A 20,108-nucleotide genomic window follows, 5' to 3' on the forward strand; every position below is an offset into this window, starting at 1 on the left:
TGCCTTGTGGTGTTGGGTTTCGCAAGATCATTGGTTCTTTTTATATTATGCTGTATATTCAATTAACACAATTGTACAGCAAACATAGTTGAAAATGCTGACGTCTTTGCAAGCAATGCACTAACTGACACCGTTTGGTTTGGGATACGTGGTCCATTGGAAGTAAAAGCTTACTAAAAGCAGAAATTCAGTGCTTTAGCAGAAACAAACAACTTCAAGTGATTTGTTCTCTTTTTGAAAACCTCCGGTCTCCTAGTCGATACGTTCTGTCAGCCGTATGTCATTATTAATAGCCGCCCGCTAATAGAAAAAAAGAATAACTGGAAGTGACACGCTCATTTATAAACCTGCCCCAAACAATGGCTTGTCTGGCCGCTAGTCGCCCGGCTTAACATGTTTAACCTTTTCGCAGCGGAATTGGCCATCTTTGCTTTCAACTCAGCAACACAACGTCAGCCCCGTCGTAATGAAGACAGGGAAATCAATCGATTGATGAATGAAAGATTGGTCTATAGACAGAAAGCTAATTAGAGCCGTTAGGTCGGAATGAAGAGCGACCCCAGATGGATGGATCCCGGTTCCATAATCAGGATATACTTCATTTGACACCTCGAGGAGCATAATTGAAATAGTGATTTTATTGATGTCCTGAGTGTTTGTTTAGTCGTGAGGAGATGCGCACTCGTGTCTGTACAACCTGGCCACTGTGTTTCTTTTTTATTTTCATTTTTTTTTCATCATAATTTTCAAAGTGTTTCAAATTAGTTTACAGCTACGACTGTCCTTTGATGATGATGCCAGCGGAGACATTCAGTCTCTTAAAGCCTCTTATGCTAATGGCAACATTCTCAGCTCACAGTTGGGGGTTACGTACTGTAAACAGCATGTGTTGGGAAGACGATGCACGCCACATGCATTTGTCTCCATTTATTGTGTCATATCCAAGAAAAGCAATGCGTAATGCACATAATTCAATTACATGGATACCTCCAACAAAAAAAAAAACCCTGCATGTTCTGCAGCACGTTCCTGTGAATGCGCGCATTGTGATATAACACCTCTCCTCCCGTGCGCACGGTAAACACTTAATGCATTAGTGCTGATTATCACACCAACGCACTCAATGACTGACTTCATGCGTCCCATTGAAAGTGTATGATTAACTATACTATGGCTGATCTGCAACACAGGCCTCCTTAGCATGAGTAATTGATTTGTGAGAATTACAGCTGTACACTGTCTTTTGCCTATTCATTAATCACGCGAGCGTTGTTTGAGTAAAACAATGTAGTGAGTAATGATATTGATGAAGTCTCCTCTGCACACAGTTGTCTGGGGAAATGGAAATATAGCGCTTAACCGAGCAGATTTCTCATAATGCCGGAATTAAGTGATTAGAATAATCGCCTTTGTGCAAATAATCTCAAATTAGCGACATCCGCTCCCCGCCGCAGCCGGTTTGCGCGCCGCCACTGAGGAAAGGCAGGAGTGTGCCTGTTTTGCGGCTGCTTCAGCTAATTTCCCATAATCCACCCCGATAAGGCCCCATGGTCCTCATCTACCTATGCTGCGGAGCGATGTGATGCACATTAGTCAATTAATAGTGTGTTAAATGACAGAGGTTCCAGTCAATTGAGTTTCTCTTGGGAATAGAGTTGCCATTGTCCTACAATTCAAGGCATAGAGGGATGAAGATAAAGGCGCCGATGTTGGGAAAAACGTACGCTCAGATTCTTTTAACTAATGATGTACCGTCCTGGTTTATTCTATTTACCCTCCAGTGCCACTTTGGTTGACATTATTAATACCAATCTATTCAATTGCATGGAAGTCATTTTTAGTAGGTTAGTGATTGTGAATAACTACATATAACGCCTCTTACATTCAAATATCCCATCCCCCTCCACCTCCGCACGCCCCCTCTGCCTCAGTCGGGAAGGGCCACAGTCGACACATCAAATAGACATCTTTAGAGCCAAGCATTCCCGCTGGAGAAAGAGGGAAATGCTCCCTCCTATTATGAGGCCCTCAGTCGAGGCCTTACCTCTTGACAAGGGTATTAAAATGAAATAAATCAGCCATTAAGAAGCGGGCGCTGGCAATTGAAACCCTATTAATGCGGCAGGCGGAGAGAGGTAGCCCCGGCGTGATGTGACAATGGCGCACCGCAGTGCCCCTTTAATTGCATTTCGGCCAGGGTTTTTATTCCCCAGACTGGGCGAGGATGACAGGTGTACGCAAGAGAGGACACACACTCGCGCTCGCACACACACGGAAACGAACGCGCTAATTACTGCTTGAGTTAAACCCTTTTCCCTTTTCATAACACCGAGCCGCCCTCGATAAGATGGTCACTCCTTCAGCCAGCCATCAATACCGCCGTCCGCGTGTTTTGTCGGCAGCCGGGCCCCATCAATGTTGCATAGGTTCCTTTCTCATTACCTCCACTGTTAGACTAGACACTGGGTGATGGATCGCGGCCTCGGCCGGACCTCATTTGGGTGATGTATCGCTAGCGTTCCCCCGCGAAGTGTGCAGGTGATTATATGCGGACATAAAGACAAACACAAACACTCACACGGGGGCGAACAAATCGGTCCCCAGCAATTTGAGGGTTCCCACTTATGGTGTCCTTGATATGAGCGAATAATGAAGTGAAATATCCCTGAGACACACGAGTTCAGTGGTATCATATAACATTATGCGGATACACAAACACAAAAACAGGAAGGACTAAATATATTTCTTAAATTTTAAATTCATTTTAGTGACTTAGTGTTCAGTTCATAAATACGGCACAGGTGAATAAAATGTCTTTTTATTATTTTGGCTGTTAATTGTGTTATTTACTTGTTCACACTGGCGGTGTGCGCCACAGCAAAACAAATGAGGAGAGGTGTTAGCGCTTATTTGAAATTTCGTCAGGAGCACTCCTTCACCTGTCACTGGTTATTGATATATTCATTAGAGGACCCTATTCTCTTTCTCTGGTATCAGTTTCTCTTGACAGTAGCACTGTTGACAACATCACTCAGTGAATCACTTTACAATTATGATTGTTGATGGCCCATGACACAAACTTGGAGGGGATGTCATTATATGAACATTAAAGTGATACACAGGGATGCTGGGATGGAAGACCTGGTTGCTAGGTCCCTCCCTCCCACCCCGCTGCTCCTTTGATGCCTTCATTTAAAACAAGGTCCTCTCTCGTACGGCTTTATCCCCCCACAATAATAATGTTATCACAGCTTTTTTATTTTTTTTTTCAGTGGACACTCTCTGGCACTCGATCACGGCATTGGCTCATATTACTTAACAGATTTGAGTCTTAATAACGTCTGTTTGTTGTGTGATTTCACCATTCATTTAAAAGTAATTTGCCATTTTTCTTTCCAACAGTATATTGAAAATAGTTTCCCAGGTGTCCTTATTCTGGCTGTGTGCATGTTTTCCATTTACCTATTTAACTTATTTAAACGATTTAACTGAATATCCATACAGTGTTGTCATTCATTTACGTACATAGCTCATTTACTTACATAGCTCTCCACACACCAATCGGCCACGACATTAAAACCACAGCCAGGAGAAGTGAATAACATTGACCATCTTGTGACAATACAGTGCTCTGCTGGGAAACTTTTGGAACTGGCATTTATGTGGATGTTACTTAAGGGCAGTTTAGATTTCTGTGTTAAGAGATACCCTACGGAGACCCTAGCCCTAAGTGATGTGCCCCTCCCCAGAAATATAACTATGCGCTGCAGCAACGCAGACCGCAAGAGCTGTGAACGTGGTAGTAGTGTATTTCTACTTAAGTATTTCCGTCTGCTTCTCCATCTCCGCAATTTTCAAATTGTTTTGGGTCCATAAAGATGTAACACACTGACGAAAGGTTAACTTAGGAGGTTCAGAGACTTGAGTTTGGCAAAATTTTCATCAGAGCAGGAAGTAGAAACAAAAATTAACCCAACTGGCTAAAAAGGTCGAGCAAAATGGCTCGCACCAGCACCAGCTATGTGTGTACATTACAGTGTCTATGTCCTGCAGTGCTCTAAAAGAGCCTTGATGACAGTCCTTGACTACTCTGAAAACACGACAAACCGCAAAAGGTGTTGACCTGGCCTCCAAATTTACTGGATCCCAAACTGATCAAGTATCTTGGGATGCACTGGAACAAGTCTGACGCACAGAGGCCCCTCAACGCATAGGACTTTTCTGTTAGTTGTATTAAAATGTTACAGTACGTTTTATTAAATTGTGTTTGCCGGACCCTCTTATAGGACCCTCTTACTATAGCAACAGCAAACGTGCAAAACACAATGCCTTGTGCCTGCATCTGTTTTCTACGCACAACAAAACGCGTCCTCGACATTGCGTACATGTCTGTTTGCAGAAAATATATGTCTGATTTATAGATCTGCAGGAAGGAGAGGTGGGGAGGGGATGAACACGGGTTTGTGTCCTGCGTTGGACTTTTTCACTTATTACCCCGTGTTTGGATCATTTATGTCATTTTCCGTCAGTGACTGGTTGAAAGCTCTTGACTGGTTATAGAAAAATGTCACATACTGAATGTTAAGTACATCTTAGAAGGTAAACGTTTGCTTGCTACAACAGCGACAAGTCCCAGCCTGGTTAAAAACTCTTGTAGTTCCGATCGCCTTAAAAAATTCTACCACTAATGCTCCATTTTTTTCTGGCGAGGACGGGCTGCCACAACAATGCTGGCAGATTCAGAGCCCACAAACAAACTTGGCCAGCCCTTGGCAGGTGGCCAGTGTTAATTTATCACCTGTCTAAATGAGCCAATAATGCACAAGGAGTTTGCACGTACAAAAAAAAAAAAAAAAAAGCTGCCCGTCAATCAAGTTTATCTGTTTTGTAACAAGAGAGTTTTTCTAAATCTGTGTTATCTGCTTTACCTTCAGTTACAGATTTCCCACACGTCCCATAATTACAGAGCGTGCCTAGACCTGCAGGAAGTAAGACAAGGGGGGAGAAGTTTTTTTTTCTGCTTGAGTTGTGAAATGAATTCAGAGTGCCGCATGGCTTTTAAGTCCAATGCCTCCTGCTGTATGTCAAAGCTACTATCAGAGAGGAAATTGGCTTCTCGTACAGTTCTGTGATCTGCATAACCACAAAATAGCGAGTGAGTCTAGAGAGAGGCTCTTTGATTCCACGGAACCAACATTTGGCCAGCCATCACCACCGACGGTTTACGGTTTCCAGTTTCCCATAATAAGAGCATGAGCTAACCAGGGTTATTCTAACCAAGTGCTGATATTTTCAATGTGCTGACCCAAAACCGGGATGAAAAATCTTATTCAGAGGGGAAATCTCCGTGTATGTAAACATAATCAGTGTTGTTGAAATATTCACAGGATGAAAAGTTGAGTTCTTGCGGTCGGCATGTGATCTCTCTAAGGGGTCTGTATATTTTGCCCTGCAATTGCTGCTGGTAAATGTGTACCCCATTGAGAGATAGACTCTCATCTCCTTTTCACATTGCTCTCCTTTTCCCAATACTCTAAACTGCAGCAGCAGCGGCAGCGGCGGCGGCAGCAGCACACATACACACACAAAAACACATGTGGCTGGCCTTGTTGCCATAGCAGGCTAACGGGTTGCGGTAGCGGCAGATTTGATTGCCTGCCTTGCGCTGAAGTGAAGAAGAGGAGACAGGACTAAATGAAACTCCATCCATCTTAATGAAACACAATTATTTTCCACTTATTAATCATTGAAAAATCAATATGTCTCTTCTCGGCCCAGTGTCGGCTGGATTTGTCATTTGAGGCTGAGCTGTTATGTATCATCCTCTGACGCCAGGACAGTCATGGGTTCAGTCACCTGTGTCCTTTAGGAGGGAAGAGAGAGGGAGGGAGGGAGGGAGGAACATAGCGTGAGATATGGACAGGAGCAGAGATGAGATGTCAAGAGGAAAAAGGGAAGGGAAAAAAGAGCAGAAAGGAGGGGAACAAATGAATAAAAGGGACGGCTGCCCACTCCGTCTCCTCCTCTCTCCGCGAGACAAATGGGAACTCATTAGTGGCTCTTGGTGATTGTGTGTTTCTTCACAGATCAATTTACTAAACACATTGTTTAATGGGTCATTATTAAAGTCCAAGGCCTGGTATTGACTGGGAGACAGAACGTGAGGATGAAAAATACTGATATATTTTTTATTAAAATGCAGTGGATTTGAAATATTTCTATTATTTTCCGAGCTCAAGCAGCGCGCAACGGTATGCTTTCAACTGCACCTCAAACTAATTTGCATCTTCTCCAAGATATTCCATTATCGCACTCGCTTGCCACTTTATTAGGTACACCGGTAGAAATGCATTCTACTCTAAACACTCTTGTAGGGAATCTCAGCTCCACGAAGGCTACGGCACTCAGCGTTTGATTCAGATAAATGAGAGAGCTGTTGATTCAGCTGTGTTTCTCATGTCGGAGGATGTGGTTTGCAGCGCTGTTGAACTGTATTGTGTTGCACTGACACATGTTTCTGTTATCTTTAATCCAGTCCAGTTTTACATCACCACAAACGACATCCTTCAGGATGACCGAATGACCGTTGAATTAACACATTTCTGACGCCGTTTCAACATCAAATGAAAATCCTAACAGACATGAAGGGGACATGAAGGGGACATGCATTTTCCCTGTGTTTTGTTTTATGAACACATTTCCATAAATTTCCACTCTTCAAACGCTATCTCCTGCTTGGCCATCTTAAATATTCTCTTAAGTCAGTCCAATTTAAACGTTTGGTAGGAAATTTATTTCCATTTCTGAGTAAAAAGAGACATTTTCAACTGCACTGATTGTGCACTCCTGCAAAACAAAGATTTCTAAAACAGTACAGTGAACTGTCACTATAGGGATTTAAATTTTTCTCCCAAGCAACTTCAATACAACTATTTGTAAACCATTTATGAGCAAAAAATGTAGAAATATATGTTCATTATGTAAATTCGGTCAAGTAAAATTCAAATTTCACTCTGTGAACACAGCTCTAAAGGGAACTGTCCGTTAGTGCATCTCGCTCAACATTAGCAAAATCAGAAACTCGTACATTTGTTGACATTTTAACCTGTTTTGAATAAAAATAACAGGAGCTACTGCTGCCACTGTCACTAAAACTAACCCTGATCAGCTGTGCATGGCCATGTGTGCAAACGGGCATTTTCATCAGTCACAAGTAACTTTCCCAAACTCTCAAAACATACAAAAAAATAAAATAAAAAAATAAAAACCTATGTGCATCTCTCTTGTTTTTCTCCTCCGCGGAGGAACAATATCCATCAATCTGCCATTCATCAATTTTTATCGCCGGTTCTCTCCTCCTCGGCCACCTCGAAGCCCCAAAAGGAAAGCTTTTGGTGCTGTTTTGAAAAATCGTCCTGAGAAAAAAATGATTCCAACAGGCTCAACCCTTTGTTTTCCCTCTCAATAAAGCAAGCGACAAGGCCGGCGCTTGATGTACGAGCGCGGAGGGCGCCTGGGCGTGCAGCAGAGTGCATAAGCAAAGCCATGTTTCACGGCAAACAGAGTGTTCTTTACAGTCGCCACGCCACCCGGATGAGAATATAATGTTCTACAGCACATAACTGCTTCAGGTCAATACTTGATTTGCTCCAGCATGTAGTAGAGCCCCTGCTCTGGTAGGGGTCTGGGGATGCATTAGGGGCCCCAGAAACAGGACACAGAGGAGGCGGGCTGAGGAGGGACATTGAGTCGGGGCTGGAGGGGAAGGCTGATTCTCAGTGTCAGGACTAGGGGTGTCGGCCGGGCCACGTTCCCCTGAGTCCCTGAAATCATTTCCAGGTATGTGAGTCTGCATGTGCGCGCGAGATTGAGATGTACTGCTGTTCCGGAGCCGTGTACACATGTGCTACATTTCAAACTGAGTAGTTTGAGGAAAATATGAAGGGAAAAAAATATTAAATGATCAGCATACAAACCGGGCGGAGGGACAATTAACTCTGCACATAGTTTATGTAACAAATGCACAGCATATTAAATACTTACAATTGCAGGTCTGCACCAGGTTAAATGCTCATCAAACAAGCAATCAGCACTAACTCCAGAGGGAACCGACACGCTCTCACTCCTGTGCGTCACCTATGAGCATCTCTGCAATTTTCACTGTACTGCTGCGAGATTTGGATGTTGCCTGTTCGTGTCACCCAGGGACAACAATCTGTGAGTGTCAGAAAGCGCCCAAATAATGGATGAGGGTGAGGCCGGTTGCCGAGGTTCCTTAAATATTAATGCTGTTGAACTGCAGTCCATCTCAACCCTGACACAGCGGTGAAAGAAAATCACTTGCCCTTGCAATGAGATAAAACACACTGTAGACATACCCGCCTCCATGTGGCGCTATATATAGATAGATGAATGACATCATCTCTGTGTGATGACACTGCCGCTGACTGACACCTCGCTTCTGAAGATTTACTAGGGTGGGGGGGGTTGAAAACCAAAAAAGGCCACAGGGCCATGTTTTGAGACTCATATTGTTCGTCATCCCTCCTTCTTTCCATCTTTATTACTCTAACTGCTAAGTTTGGGGAGCTAATAACATCAGCTCATCTATTTTAGGTTCATATTTAGTCGGAGAAATCTGCTTTTTAGAAACTGATTAAACAAACGGCAGAAAATCAAGCTTTCGGCCACAGAAAGATGCACAGGAACACGAACTACACAGAAGTAGCAGCATAAAGTCTGATAGTTCTTGTCGTTTTTTAACGCTAAATTAATGAGCCAACCCTGGACCAAGTTTGCCTTCTGGAGGAAACTATTAATTTGCGGAGTTGGCCTGTAAATGTTTTTTTTTTCCTTTAGCTTTTTCTTTCTTTTTTTTTTTTAAACACAGCTTGTCACAGTGGCTGGCTTGAAGCTCGCTAAACCTAGCGCCGGAGCCTGTTTTTATCATGGCGCTAATCCAGAGCCCCTGGGTCCCCTTGCCACATTGACCAGATGAAAGGCCTTGCCCAGATGTTTACAGCCTGTGAAAGTGGCAGGGAGCTGGTGTCGGATGCTGGCACAGCGCGCCAACAGACAGAAAACAAGGCAGTAAAGCCCCATGCTGTTTATGTAGAGTTTAGGAAAAAAGGAGCAAAGAAACCGTGTCAAGGGGAAATGATGGAGTCGTAAAATTTGAAGAGCGCGCAGGTATGTGTGATCTGTGTAGGCGCACATGCGGAACTGGTATTTTCCCGCATTGTAAACCGGGATACAAAGCAAATAAAGAGCAGGCGATATGTAAATCCAAAGGACCGTGCTATAAAATCTGCTCTAGACAAACACGGTTTAGTGAATGAGCAGAGTTGCTCCAGGTCACAACTCCCGAGCGCGTAACCTTGACCCCGGCTCGCCAGATGGCTCTCACAGTGGCACCGCCATACTTAGCGCACTGACCTCTGTGACACTGTCGGGGATGCGTGCATGTACCTGCTCGAGTGGGCACGTGCGTGCGCGCATGTATACGTGAATGTGACACTGAGGGGTCTGTCCATCCATGCCAGTCTGTCGAAAGCCCAGGCCATCTGGTGCCCTCTGTCAGAGCGCTTTTATTTTAGCTTTCCCAGATAAAGCCTCGGCAGCGCCGCGCGTAGGAGGGCCAGGGCTCTCGCTGCCAAGGTCGGGTCACGTGCGATGCAGGCTGCAGTGCTGAGTTAATCGTCATTTCGACCTGCGACGTATGACTCGAGCATCAAGTTATATTCAGCGAAATCACGAAGACGAGTTGCCAGATGCATTCTTCAGCATTGTCAAGGGAGATACATATGAGCGGACTAAAGAGACACGGGGGACGAGTAAACATTTCGCGCAATACAAAGATCCTGGATTTATCGGATCCTGCTCCAATAAATCATTCCCTGCTTTGTTCAGAAACTTACAGCAGAACTTTTTGGTACATAATTACGGTATATATCACTTACTGCTATTTCCATTGGGTTTTAAGAATTAAATCAATGTATTAAGGATAAAAATCTCCTTCCTTAATTGCTGCTGAGGGGTTTCAATTGTGCTGTTTCTAAGCAAGAATTCCAAACAGACAAGAAGTCTACCGCCCTATTAACCTCAGAACAATTGACCCGATCTTGCGTTTAAATATTTGAGTAAAGTTTGGCCTCGGGGTGCCTCTGTTAAGCGTGGAATTATGTAGATGTTACCTGATTATTGCAATACTGTCTTGTGTACACCCGGGTGCTAATAAACAAATGAATAAATGGTTTTAGGGAAGGGTTTCTATAACTCGGGAAACAAAGCAGCATTTGCACCTCTCGCCTCGTCTCCGGCTAACCCCAATTAGAGGGCCTCTTTAAATGAATGCGCCGCGTGTTTCTGGGGCCGCGCTGTCTCGTGACTTAATCTGGATTGAGCAGAGCGCTCTCTTATTAGGTTACGAGCGGCCGCAATGTGTCTTGTCACTTTGCGGAGACAGCGGCCGATAAAATCCGCTGAACGGAATTAGATTGTCATTGATGTGTCGGGAAGATCGTGAGAACAACAGATCGATGGCCGAATCACCGAGCGATATTTGAAGATGCAGACGATGGATAAGTGAACAAAAGGAATTCAGCAGGGAAAGTTTGAGCGCCCGTCAGCCCGTGTCTGCGCCTCGCTCTCTCCCTCTCCCTCGCGCACACACATGTGGGGAAACATACGCGCGCTTGCGCACACGCGCACATAAACAGGTCTTTTCTCACACTTTAGCTTGGAGCAATCTCACAACGCTGAACAACAGAGTCAGTGGGAAAGGGAGAGAGAAGCCAAACCAATTCCAATACAGCACTAATGGGCCACATCATGCCAATACAATAAATAATGGCCCTTTCAGCTCAGTCAATAGTGAGTAAATGAAAATTTAACCTTTCATTAAATGTGGTCGTATTATTTCCCCCACTTGCTTCCCGGCTCTATTTCCCTCCGACACTTTTTCTTCCAGTGCAAAAGAAACATGCGCAAATGTTATGATGTAGGCCTGTGCAATGGTGTTAAGTGCTGTATTGTAATATAGTTTACCGCAGTCATATGTTGGAGTACATACTGTGAGATCAGAGGATCAAAGAGGTGTATTGTTTCCTCGCTAATAAACTACAGGCGGTGGAAGTGCGCAGCTAGTGAGCTGACAAGACATTTAAAAGTACTGTCTATCTAGAGCTAATTCCCCGTGTGCTACAGTATTCATGTGTAGCCCGCCCGTGCCTAAATCTCCACTGATTTCTGCCGGCGGTGGGGTGGAATTATTGGGAATAGAGGTGATAAGTCTCTAGGCATCCTGTCTGGTAGTTCCAGGTAGATGAAAAGGCTCTGGGCCCGCTCTCCACTGTGGCCAACCTGCCCTCTTAATTAATTAGCGCTAGCAGGAAGTGCTGGTCCACAGGGGAGAGGAGGGCCCCCCAGAGGACTGGACAAGGTGATAATGTCCTAAAGGGGAGACCAAGTCCTGTGTGCTTGGGTAGCTAGCGGTCGCTATCTAGTTTTAAATGCGGAGAAGCGATCGTGGCTGGCGTCTCTTGTCGAGCATGTATCCTCTATTTGCTCGGTAGGCCTTCAGTTCAAGATTTATTTTGAGAAAGATGATTTTGCTTTCATATCAGCACGTGACAAAAGAAGCAGGGCTAAGCGGGCAGTTAGCTTAGCGCTATCGAGAGTCGCCCAACCTTTTTGGATAAAACAATCCCATGCACAGAGCACACATAAAGAGAAACACCGGAACCAACAGATTTGCTGAAGGATATCGGCATAGTTGGTTGCACCAACAATACATCCAAACAAAAGAGGTCGGCAGCTAACATGTGTTTGCAGCTCTGGTGCTTATTTGCCGCTGTTCCAACTGTGTGCTAATCTGCCATGTAGAATCAAGATGGATTATACAAGTACAAAAATCCCACCTCCTGTAACTAATTTTTGTCAAGAATAGGTTGTAGAGGGACCTGGGTTCTTTGTAGGCTGCTAACAATTAAAAGACTGACTGAGCTGCCGTTCAGGCTGCAACTTTGCAACCTAGCATACTCATTGTAACTGAAACATTTTTCTAGTAATTTGGGAAAAAGTCCAAAAGGCAAATATAGATGATGTCTAGGACACCTTTAGCCATTAACTGGAGCTGTTGCATCATCTTGATTCTGGAAGACTTTTTAATACGATTGCATTGTTTCATTCTGCTATGAAAATCATTGCTGAGTGTGGAGCAGAGATGCAGAGATGTTTCCCAGATGGGGCCAGTCAGATTAATCATTTTCATCAACAGCTTTAGCACATTACTACCTGGTAAAACCGCAAACTGCCACTTTTAATTCACATTAAAATTAAAATATATTACATGTCAGCGAGCTTCAGATTCAACTTTGAAGATTAGCAGTCTTTACACAATTTATGTCTGAAAGTTGTACTTAATGTTTCGTGTTTTTTTTAATGACTTTCTTTATTGGAAGCAATTACACAACATAAGCAGCAACATAGCTGCACATAAGGACAATGTTTGACAGAAGACTTCCATTCAATAATTTCCCTTTCATCCATCCCACAATCCCCACCACACCTGAGATTTTCAATGTGCCACGTTTACAGAACGCACACAACACACAAACAAAAAAAAAAAATCAAAACAAGCAAGCAAACCAAACAAATAGCCGTCGTCACAATCTCACAAAGATGTCGGAAAAGTAAATTCTATATGATGGCGGTTGAGGGTGTTTCCAGTTGAGGAGAATGAGTTGTCTGGCCAACAGGCTGGCAAAGGCAAAGACAGTCCGCATGAATTTAGAGGTAAGAGGCTGCAGGAGGACGCCAAACGAGGCCAGAAGAGGTTCGGGAGAAACAGTAGCATGTGTAAGACTTGGATTTGTTTGTAGGCCTGCGCCAAGGTATAAAAGTTTACTACGTTTGATAAGAACATTAACCTGTGCAGTAGGTTTAGAAAATAATGGAAAGTCTTACATTTCGAAAAACCTCTCAAATATCGCTACACGTTTACTTCTACACTTTACACTCTCAGGAGCTGGTTTTGCAGACGTATCCATATAAAAGTGCATCTCAAAAGGGCAATGGCGACGCTTTTTTTTTTTTTTTTTGCATTTCCTAAATTGCCGGGCCACTGGATATGATGCAGGGGGTCATGTGACCGGTTCATTTGATGAACTGGCATGATGGGCTTTATCAGAGTTACAGCTCATTCGCAAAACACCTTTCAGAGGAAACACGTACAAAGCTCTACCGAACTTTCATAAATATCGCTTTTATGTTGCGAAAAACTGTAACGGAAACACAGCTACAGTGTGATTCTTTCCACTGCATGGTGCCACAGAGGCCTCCACTCAAACTAATGCGGCTAGCTGATTGAATACGCTTTGTATCCGCGCTTATTGTAACAACAGTTCTGTTATGTTACGCTTAAGAGGAATAAAATATCACCAAATAAGTTCTCTGCTGATTTGCGTGTATCAAAGCCAAACACACAAATCGAGCCGGTGGGAGAAGCATTTACACGGATCCTCATGACCTGTGTACTCTTAGCATATAAGTGGTGTTGCGGTTTATCCCTGTTTTGTTTGAGTGTGTACGCGTGCGTGTGCTCGAGCGCGCGTGTGCGCAAACTTCACTCTCTTTCTCTCTGTGTCTCCAATAATGAGCATGTGCACCTTTTTCCGCCCGGGGCCTTCATACACAATTTAGCCAGAAAGCCATAGCTGATCATGATTTAGCTTTTGACACAGCTCGCCCCGAGGCGGGGAGGGTGGGGGTGGGGTGGGGGGGACTAATACAGATATCTGACTCCCAGACCGCGATGGAGGGAAGGAGAGAGAGAAAGTGAGAGGCCTTTTATTGACTAAATGATAAAGAGGTTGGTAATGATAAATAACAGTCATTTTATTGTGGAATTCCCAGAAAAGACACATTCTACACAATATATAAAAAGAGAAATAATAGACGGGGCAAGTCGCTCGCCGGGGTCTCGCCGCGCTCGCTCCCTACCGAGGCGGCCATTGTTAAACTTCAATATTCCTCTGCTGGGGTGGAGGTCACAAATTGTGTTAGAAGGACCTGCTGCTATGAATACTACATAAGGCTGATGCAGAGTGGCAGCGTCATCCCTGTCTCTGGCACTAGGAGGAGGGCCAAGGCAAGGCAGAGCCAGTCTTGCCCATGGGCATCGCTCGCTCGGCCCTCTCTCTTCCCCCGTGCGCTTAATCTCGCTCTCTCCCTCTCTTTCTTCCCCTCTTTTTCATTTGCTCCCTTTCTGTCTCTCAGCATGGTCCTTCCACTGTTTTCCCAGCACATCAGGGTGGCAGGGGAGCCTGTCTCTGCCGCTTTCGCTCTCCGCCGCCTCCGAGTCTCCGGGCCTCGGCCATCAGTGAGACAAGATGGCTGACCCTCTGAGGACAGATGCCCGCGTTAATGTAATTTTTCCGAGGAGCGATTCCTCTGCTTCGGCGTAAAATATAGAGGGGGGAAAAAAACAAATAAAAATACAGCTTTAAAACATATTAGGCTCTTATTACCTCATATCTGTGATAGATTATAATCTGTCGTGACCATCTGAATTAAATATCTTAACCTTTTGTTTCAGTCACGTTAAACGCATCTCAAGATCTACTCGTCCACGGTCCGATCCAGCTGTTCTGAAGTCTGTTGGTGTGAGAAACTGGTGGCAGCTAGTGTGTGTGTGCGTGCACGTGTGTGTGTGTGTGTGTGTGTGTGTGTGTGTGTTTGCCTCAGGATAACTCCGCAGCTCTGCAGTTCTTGGATACTGAGTGGAGAGTGGCCCAGAAATGAGCAGTCAAATCCAATTAAATTACTCAAATTAAATTGTACAATGGTTATGGAATACCTGATCGAATTACTCACATTCAGGGGATTTCGACAGCAACCAATTAGTTCAAAGTATAAAGTTCACACGCTCAAATTAACACCAAGAGAGGACAGGGCCTTTATTTGAGGGAAATGATACATCATAATTACATCACGTTGGGAAAAATCACAAATTATACAGCGTGCATTTAATAAGAAAATGGAAACGGTTAATAGGTCTTGATAAGACAAATCTAGCCCTGTCAATGGAGCGGCGTGTCTTGGTTGGCTAAATTAAAGAGGAGAAGTTATTATTGTTTCAAAGGAGCTTAAGGGCCGATGCCGATGTTGCACATTCAAAACACGGGCGCCCAGACAACGGTCCCCTTGTCAAATACAACAGTTCAAACCAACGTGAAAGGGGGGAAAAAACTCGGAGGAAATCGGAGTTAGATCCTCTGGTAACTCAAGAGGCTGGTCCGACAGTTAACAAGATTTCATTTTGCAGGAAGAAGGTCTTTCTCCTTAAATTGGCCAAAATAGACACTCTGTCATTCCCTCACATTGATGGGATCCTTTAGCAACTCCTGGCTTAATTGTGCAAGGGACTTCCTGACCTTTTTTACATTTTAAATTTAGCTCCTCAAGGTGCCTTTCCAAGGTGATACACGTGAGTAATGAGATACAAAATCAGCCCGTTAATTGACTTTCAGCAAATTTAGATCCACACGACCAACGTATACATTTTCCCTCTTTTAAAAGTGAACCATTTTAGCTAATAAAGTTATTAATCTTGTCCATACAGTAATTATCTCTCCAATTATGCTGTAATTGCACATACATCAAGGCCACCTCATATAGCGGGCAGCCCTGAGCTCACTCCTGATCATTTTCCTCGTATCGTGTAAAGACATTACTCTTTCTAACTGGATGGATGGAATTGACATTTCTATTCAAACCAGCACTGTTTTGGATTTGTTTTTATGTTTTTTGTTTTTTTGTGATATGTCGACACACACACACACATATATATATTTATATATATATACATATATATAATTTGTACTAAAATAGACCATAGTCTGAAGTTTAACTGGCACTAAGTGAAAAAAGAGGATGATTACAATCCTCTTAAACACTTTTTGGATTCATTAAAGGTTTGACTATCTAAAGCAAACACCTTGACCGAGGCTCCTTTCCTGCATCTACTGTCTTACTTGTTGCTAGTGGCTGCTTGAATGGACAGCATAGGGCCACAGAAGTACCATAAACGGCGTAACATGATAATGCTGCTTTAATTACCCCTTGGTCAGCCCACTTACAAACCTATTGCCGCAGCAGTCAATATCCCCAAAGATCCATTCATGCCTCGGCTGATGGTTAACTTGGGAGCCTTTGCTGAGTGCTTTAGCCTAATTGATATCCTTATTTAGCAATGAGCCAGTGGGAGTCGGAGGGGAGTTAAATGGAGCAGTTTACCAGGCAGCGAGCACGCTAAACCAGATCCCTGACACCACCAGCCACGGCTTGCTGCAGCCCAGACCATGATTTATGCCGGCCAATTTACAGTCTCAAACTGATTAACGCCACTTTTGTTTTGTTCAGCGTTCACCATTTGTCCCTTTTCTTCTCCCCCCTAATAATCACCACCCGGAACAATTTTAGCCATAAACATTGTTTTTTTCTTTTTAACCAAATTACGCAATTTATGACAGCTGACTGCTCCCCAGCCACTAACTAAGACCGAGGGCCAGGTCACAGGAGAGACTCCTTAATGCGTTTAGGCCCACCGAGCACAGACACGCGCGCGGAGCAACAGATTACAATAGCGAACGTAATCAACGGGACCGCCTCCATTTCCGCACGTTGTCTCATTTATTTAGGCATGATGCAATATTAGAGGCACGGTTGCAAACGCCTCGCGGAGAGCTCCGCAGAGGATCCCGCTCTGGTCAGTTCGGGAAAACATGAGGCGTAACCCAACCTAGACTCGTCCGAGAAAGAACAATGCATGCCCAACAGGTCAAACAAAGCCACCGGGAGCAATGGGAAAATCAGATTCTTCTTTTAAACTGGGTTTGTAGGTCTCTCCCTCCTGCCTGTCTCCCCAGATATGTCTCCCTTAACAGCTCAAAGTAATTAGCAACGACCACATGCCAAAGGTAGGGTAGCTACTGTACACAGAGTAGGCAGACCTTATCTTTAATTTGAGACATTGAGATGCTCTGTGGGGGCTTGTGGAGAGCTGGGAGCTATAAGGTAGGCAGGCTCCCCCTCCCAAGGTCGCTTCAGCGAGACAAAATAGTCTAGGGACAAAGGATACCCACTGTATGCGAGCGTGCATCGTGACAGTTTAATTATATTTTTTTTGTTTGAATCCAGCAAAACCAAAATGTGAATCATTTTAAAACTTTAAAAGATCTGCTGCCAGGGCGCATCTGTAAACACAGCTCCCTTCCTGTTTCAAACTTTGTTTTTGAGTGATGCCACCGACAGTCCTCCAGGGCCTCCCATTAGTCACAATGTTGAGCACAGAGCTCAGCCACAAAATGGCCTCCACTCTCGGAAGAACGTCGCCAGCCCATTCTTTATGCTGTCAGGATGAGGAAGCGCGTAAAAACTTGGGAGTCAATAAAGTCACATGAAATGCTTGGTATCGAAACGCGGCGCGCCACGGTGACTGATTAAGCGGCCAGGTCCTGTTGAGGTGCTCTCGCTCTCGGAGCGGAGAGGAAAATAATACCGGAGCCGCATAAACTGCTCTGCAAAAATCTGCTGTTTCTGAGGTGTTGTTTTTTTTGTGTTATACTTGATATTTGACTGGAACATTATTATTTTGCTTGATTACGGTAATTGGTGTAGTCGACTGGCATCTTTGAAATAACATCCAAGTGAGAAGGAAGTACATTTGGCCAAGTTCACACTCTCTGGTTATAACATACCAATTACTTCAGCCTCGCTTCCTTTGTCTGAAAAATGTCTGGGAACGGAGGTTGCAGTACTGTTTTTTTTTTCTTTTCCCCCCCTCTCCCCTAGCAGTGAAGTCAATACCGACTCAGACAAAGACGGAGAGATGAGAAAAAAGGGAATGACAGAGATTAAAAATGAAAGAGAGTGCCACTTTTTTTTTTTTTTTTTTTTTTTGGGCCCAGATAGCGTTTTTTAGCCCAGAGCACCTGAGTGGCTGAAATACTACCCGAGCTACTCTTGCAGGCATTTGTTCAAACTGAAGGGTTCTTCAGACAGATCACGTAAGTAAAAAAAAACAAATAAATAAAAAATCTTCCAAATAAATGCCTAAACCAGGGGTCTTTAACATTTTTCAGGCCAAGGACCCCCAAACTGATGGAGAGATTAAGTAGGGACCCCCTACCTACTATATGTGTTCTATATTAAACGCTAATGCTATTTATAAATATACATTATTATAATTTTGCATTGACTATTAAGCTGTCCCTTTACTAAAATATTTTGGATTCATGTTAATGTGTATTTAAAGAAATTTAATTATGGGGGAAAATTCAAAAAAATGCATAAAAATTATATATAATCAACCAAAGATTTAGCGACCCCCATGCAAAGCCTCTGCAGACCCCCTAGAGGTCGCGGACCCCCTGTTGAAGACCTATCGCCTAAACTTAAGTAAAAAAGGCTGACGCTGGCACATATTTGCTCCTCTGTTATTACTAAAATAAACTGACATTTTTGTTGGGCCCAAACATGACAGGAATTTTACTGTTTTAATGAGCCCGAGCCCAGTTCAATTTCCACCCCAGAAAGTTGGAAACCGCAGCTGTAATTTATTTCAACACCGATGCTACGAGGCGATAGCTGAGAACTCGGTATCACCTTTTGCTGTTCCCCACAGAGTATTTGGACGGCATTAAACCTCTCGCAGTATTGTATACAAACACTCTCTGTCAGGCTGCGGCTCCGGTTTGACATTAACACACAGAAACATTCCTGACTTGAGCAAACCACCAACTTGACATGAATGTTTTTTGCACATGCAGGAGGAATGGGGGAGAGGACGGGAGGGAGGGAGAGAGAGGGGGAGAGAGCGGTGCGGTTTTGGACAGACCGTGTTAAGATCAGTGCTCGGGGCTAGGCAGGTTGCTATGCGCTGAAATGCTAATAAGCTTCCTGGCTCTCGGTGCAGGTCGACTAGCCTGTGCCGACTCGTCTTGACACTTCACACACATGCTGTCTTCCACCCTTTTTAATCATTTTTGATAGGCCTCCCCGGGATGCCATCCATTTAATTTGAAAGGGTTGAGCCACCCAAACATTTTCACCATCTTTAAATAGAGGTCTGCCTCGACTTGCCTGCTACACTGTGACCTGACAAGGCGAATTGCAGCGCAGAGTAAAATGCTGTTTGGGTTTGGGAGGATAATATTAGGGCCGATGCTAGTAGTGACTCGTACGAAAGGCAGGTCGAGAGGGGGGTAAATGAAAGGAACAATTCACAAACCCAGAAGTGGATGCACGGCACTTTGGTATCACTTCATTAAAAAAAAAAAAAAAAAAAAATCACAAGAAATGTTACATAAAAAATAAACTCTGCCCTAAACCCTCGTAATCCAAGAGGAAATAAATACAACATGAGTCAAATATAATAAAGGCAGCATGAGGTATCGGTTAAGCTTCCAAATCGGTTTGCAAAATAGTTTTTGTTTTAGATGAACAGTCCGATAATGTGAATTCCCTAACAGAGTTTTACAACCGCTGTCCTTACTCTGTGTATCTTATAATTCTCTCTGAAAAATCTCAGAGCCTCCAGCCAGCGGCGCACGGTCAGAAACGGAGCCCTGGCCGTGCTCCATGATTCATAGGGAAGAAATCACATATTTTATTGGAGTCTGAGAGATTTATTTACTGGGGCCGCGTTGGATATGTAAGGGACACAATCACCGGGGGATTTCACCGTCCAATCTACCGGCGTGCTCGTCTGCGGACATCAGTCAGTGGGAATGGGCCGGATTCTGCGGGAAAATAATCATAAACAAACCATTACGTCGCATTTTGGGAGCTGTCGGGAGACGCTCTCGACTGTCCGCTCAGAGCGGGGAAAAGCCCAAAAGGCAAGCGGGGATGTCTGCGTGCTGTGTGATATTACCGTGACTCTCAAGATAAAGACGTCGTGCATTATTGGTTTAGGTTGGCAAAGGAGGCGCGAGGGTGAGAGCGATGTAAATGGATGGAGGGGGTCAGGGGCAGACACGTATAGACGGAGAGCGTTCGAGATATATTGCCTCTCAGCGAAGGCGCAGACAGCTCTGAGCCACGGC

At 44.2% G+C, this 20,108-nt stretch overlaps 1 long non-coding RNA gene across 2 annotated transcripts in view; it reads right to left on the reverse strand.

The window, feature by feature from the left end:
* Positions 1-13,876: 13,876 nt before the first annotated feature.
* LOC124995882 overlaps positions 13,877-20,108 on the reverse strand; it is a 33,014-nt gene continuing 26,782 nt past the window's right edge. For both annotated transcript variants that reach the window (XR_007110769.1, XR_007110768.1), the window contains exon 4: positions 13,877-14,454. This is a non-coding gene — a long non-coding RNA (uncharacterized LOC124995882). The remainder of the gene's footprint in view (positions 14,455-20,108) is intronic.

The sequence above is a fragment of the Mugil cephalus genome, chromosome 18 (genome assembly GCF_022458985.1).
Source record: "Mugil cephalus isolate CIBA_MC_2020 chromosome 18, CIBA_Mcephalus_1.1, whole genome shotgun sequence".
Lineage (NCBI taxonomy): Eukaryota > Metazoa > Chordata > Actinopteri > Mugiliformes > Mugilidae > Mugil > Mugil cephalus.